General features: G+C 45.1%; 1 pseudogene; it reads right to left on the reverse strand.

Annotated features, from left to right (window-relative positions):
* Positions 1 to 905: 905 nt before the first annotated feature.
* On the reverse strand, positions 906 to 2,470 carry LOC100347312 (heterogeneous nuclear ribonucleoprotein M pseudogene; annotated as a pseudogene).
* Between the last annotated feature and the right edge of the window lie 2,403 nt (positions 2,471 to 4,873).

The raw sequence follows: 4,873 nt of genomic DNA on the forward strand, positions 1-4,873 counted from the left end.
TCTCTCTCTCTTCTTCTCTCTCTCTCCCTCCCTCTCTCCCTCCCTCCCTCCCTCCCTCCCCTTCTCCTTTCCTTTCAGATAAATAAAATAAATCTAAAGAATGAATAACAGATAATTGACATTTTTGAGGAAATGAATAGATTGGCAGTTTGGAAAAATATAGTTATAAGTCATTTTCTTGTGGCTCAAATTACATAGTTCAAGATGCATTTTTAAAAGATTTATTTATTTGAAAGTCAGAGTTACACAGAGAGGGAAGGAGGGAGGAAGGGAGGGAGAGAGAGAAGTCTTGCATCCACTGGTTCACTCCCCAATTGGCTGCAATGGCTGGAGCTAGGCTGATCCGAAGCCAGGAGCCAGGAGCTTCTTCCTGGTCTCCCATGTGGGTGCAGGGGATCAAGGACTTGGACCATCTTCTATTGCTTTCCCAGGCCATAGCAGGGGGCTGGATCAGAAGCGGAGCAGCCGGGACTCGAACCAGTGCCCATATGGAATGCTGGCACTGCAGGCGGTGCCTTTAGCCGCTACACCACAGTGCTGGCCCCCTCAAGATGCATTTTTAAACTGACTCATTCTATGGAGTTAAAGGGCTTCCTGACTAGTGTTCATTTTCAGACCCAACTGTACGTGATCAGTCAATACCATAAGAGCTGTTTAATTTTTTTCAGGAACTTGTACTTAGTATCAAATTCTTATTCTACATCAAAAAGATGCCACAACTATGAAAATTGTGAACATTGCAATCTCAGTGCAAGCAGTCAGATGGAACCCTGGTCATCAAAAAAGTAATTCAAATTACCCCAAAAAGCAACTGAATTTTTTAAACATCTTTATATATCCAGCCAATGAATTAAAATGGTTAATAAGAAAAAATACAAATTCAGATGTTTGAAAAAGACAAGTGCTTAGGCATTTCTATTGATTTGATCATCAGTCTCTTGGCCACTCAGCTTCATGCCATTCATCATCTGGTAGGCTTACTCCACCACCTCTGGTGACTCAAGCTTAACCACACAGCTCCCCTTGGAGTCCCATTCTCTGTCTTGATGCAGGTACATAGCATGTGGCCACATTCATTGAACTGATCCTCTTCCATGTAAAATCAAATGGGAGATTTCTCACAATGATCTGCATGCTTTCTTGGCCACCCCAGGAATATGGCCTCTACCTCCACCAAAGGAACCTGCGGAGCTTCCTCCAAAGTTGCCACATTCTATCTCAATGGCATGGTCAAAACTGGCACCTCCACCACCACCCATTACCAGGACCATGTACTTGATGCCAGCACCCAGGGGTTGGCCCATGGCAGGGCCCATGCACTCCAGACTGTTGGTGCCCATGTGTTCCAGGCCCATGTGGCCAATGTTGTTGGTGCCCAGGTTATCCAGGCCAGTGACATGCAATTCATCAGGGAGCTCCTTTGCGCCAGGCTGGCCCCCATGCCTGCCGGCACCATACACTCCATGCTCAGATCCCTGCGCTCAATGGCACAGCCCATGTCTCCATGGCAGGGCCAGTATGTTCCATGCCAGAGCCCATACACTCAGTGGTCTGGCCCACACTGTGGATGAGTGTGGCCATGGGCTCCAGGTGGAAGCCCATGCTGGCAGCCATGCACTCCACACAGAGCCAATGTACTCCATGGTCATGGCCCAGAGCCCATGCACTCCACTGAGCCCAGGTGGTCCATGACCAGGTCCATACACTTGATCTCAGGGCCCACATGATTCAGGCCATGGCCCAGGCCTGAGACCATGTGCTGCATGCCAGCATCCCCAGTGTGGTCAATGCTGGGGCCCATCCTCTCAATCCCCAGAATCCTGTATCTGCCTCCACCGTTTATCCTGCCCATGTTCATCTCAGATCCAATTCACCTCGTGTTTTCCATAGCACCACCAAAGAGGCCCTCCGTAGCCCCCATTTTATTTATTTAAAATCCTATGCCTTCCTTTCCTGTTCTCGCAGGCCCTATGTTTCCCATGCCAATGCCTTTATTCGGGTGATTGGTATCAGTAGGCTGCCCTTCTGTTCCTAACCCCATGCCTCTAGCACCAAGTCCATGGAGCAGTTGTTGTGGATGCTCAGGAGAGAAAAACATCTCCCTTTGGTAAGGCCCTCTCACCCATTTTGATGTACACTGGTCTATCAAAGAGCGGTTGCCCATTAAACATAGATATAGCTTGCACAGCTTCAATGAACTGTTCACAATTCCTATTCCTCACAGTGCCTATTCCTCAACTTTTCCCATCTTTATCCCCCAGAATGTCTGCTCAGACCACCACACCAGCCATACTAAATATTTCCTTCACTTTCTTCCAGCCAACGTTATAATACAGATTTGCTACAAATACCGTGCTTCCAAGTCTTCCAGCCGGTAATGCATGGGTAATCTCACTTGGGATGTTAGGATTATCTAGGATACTGGGTAGGATATTAATCATTCCTGGGCCACCTGGTCCCATACCCATCCCACCAGCCATGGCCAACTCTTTTGTGTTGCTCTCATGGCCTATTCACCATCAGAATCTTCTTTTACTTTCAGTGGCCTTCTACTTGTTTAGAACTTCAGCAGATTTTTTTCATACTCTCTGCCATCTTGAATTTAACAATGGCACATCCCCTTGACTTTCCTTCAGGGTCCATTAAGAGTTCCACGTATGTTACCTCACCAACTATTTTTTACCCAGAGCTTTAAATGACTGACAGGTCACATCAAAATGTATATTTGTGATGAAGGCTCAGTATCTCTTTGTTGGATTGACGTATGGTTCAAAGCGACTGCCTCCTCTTTTTATGTTTTTCTCCTTCCTCTTCTCTTTCTGAGTAGGTCATTCTCCTTTGCTCTGGTCCAGAGCCCCACTGCCGCTTGGTACACTGCTCTCCTCCATTTTGGGCTCCTTCGCCGCCACCTCAGCCATTGCTTCAACCCCTGCCACTGTTTTCTCAACATCTGGGCTTTGTGTGAACTGTTTATTTACATGCAGATGCAGGAATATCCAATAGTGAAGGAAATCGTGGCATGTAAAATGGATTTGATAGTCAAAGATCTTGTGAAGAAATAATCTCATAAACTTATTTTAAAGACAAATGAAGAGGTGACATTAGATTTTGGTTATTAGGAATGGGGAGCACTCTGTGTTGATGGAACTCTCTATATAAAGGTTGATATAATGGTTATTTAGGCAGAATATGAATGACTTTGGCCCTGGAGACATAAGCTTAATGGCTTCTTTTTTTAGAGATTATTTATTTGCAAGGCCAAGTTAGAAAGAAAGGAGAGAGAGAGAGTTCTTCCATCTGTTGGTTCACTCTCCAAATGACTTCAATGGCCCAAACTGGGCCAGTCTGAAGCCAGGAGCCAGGAGCTTCTTCTAGGTCTCCCACATGGGTGCAGGGGCCCAAGTACTCTGTTGTTTTTCCAGGGGCATTAGGAGGGGGCTGGATTGGAAGTGGAGCAGCCAGTACTTAAAACCAGCACCCTTATGGGATGCCAGCAATACAGGCATGGCTTTACCTGCTATGCCACAGCACCAGTCTGAAGTCTAATGACTTCTAAAGAGTGTTGGGAAGTGTTCCAAAGTGGTGAAATTCTAGCCAGAATTTACGTGTTCCATGACAATAAATTTTCATTTGTCATTACATTGTAAACATTATCTTGGCTGGTACAAACAGGCTTTATGTAAACAGGGTGAATTTTTCACAGGTTGAAGAACATAATTATTAAAAACATCATCTCAGAAAAGAGTCTACTCAAAAGACAGTAATTGATTAATTTTAAGGAGGACATGGTTGGAAATTGATAAAAAATGTATTGATAAAACAAAGGATTGTCCAAGTTTTCTCCAGATGGCTAAGGCTAAACAGAACTTACTGTACATCCAGATCACATTGACCTGGTAGATAGGATTAATAGTTCTGTCTAGACACACCTCAGACAGGTTGCAGGTGTTTTTTCTTGAATTCTTTGCAGGCATTTTAGGGGAAGTTGTTCTTGTAAGAAGTGTTGCCCAATTCTAGAATCAAAAATAAAGGTAATTATACTGTAATAATTTTTGTCCCTTGACACTTTTCCACGTTACTAAAAACCACTCTTGGGCTTGCCTACTCACCTGAAGTTCTTGCCAGGTTGTTAAATATGGCATCCTGATAAAGTGCCCCCAAGTCAACTCTTGCTTAGCCACCCTTATAACCCCACCTCCTGATCAAGCACCAGCTGTGTTTGCTTTGGAAGCCATGCCTAGTGATAATGCACCACCTTGTACCTAATACTGGCTTTGTTCCTCACTTACCTTTCTCCTCTCACTCTTACTTTCTTGGCACCCAGGTCCTCCTTCACTGAGGATTTCGTAGTAAGCTTTGCCTTTGGCTGTGTTTTATGTGGAATCTGGGATTGGCTTGGGATCTTAATGATGTAGTGTGTTCTGCAACGAGGCTGAGTTTTCTTCCTGGTCCTTGGACAAGGCTTTTCCAATAGTAAGTCCCCCTAGTTGAGAGATGAAGAAGGAAAATCCAACATTTATGGAAAGATGTAAAGGATTTGAAAGGGTAATGCAAATGCTAAATAGATGGATATTTAATATGGTCCCAGGACAGATGTTTTGAACAGTGGTTAAGACGCTGTTTGAGAAGTCCTCATCCTATATTGGAGTGCCTATCTTTGAGTCCTGGTTCTGTTTCTGACTCCAGCTTCCTGCTAATGTTCACCAAGGAAGGTAGCAGGTGCTGAGTGAAGTAACTGGGTCCCTGGCACCTGTGATGGAGACCCAGACTGAATTCTGGGTTCCTGGTTTTGACCTAGGCAAGCCCCATTGAGAAAAACATGAGGATGGTGCTGAGCAGAGGCGTCCCCTGGCAGCAGAGAGGAGTGAGGGAG

The sequence above is a fragment of the Oryctolagus cuniculus genome, chromosome 3, assembly GCF_964237555.1.
Source record: "Oryctolagus cuniculus chromosome 3, mOryCun1.1, whole genome shotgun sequence".
NCBI classification, from domain to species: Eukaryota; Metazoa; Chordata; class Mammalia; order Lagomorpha; family Leporidae; genus Oryctolagus; species Oryctolagus cuniculus.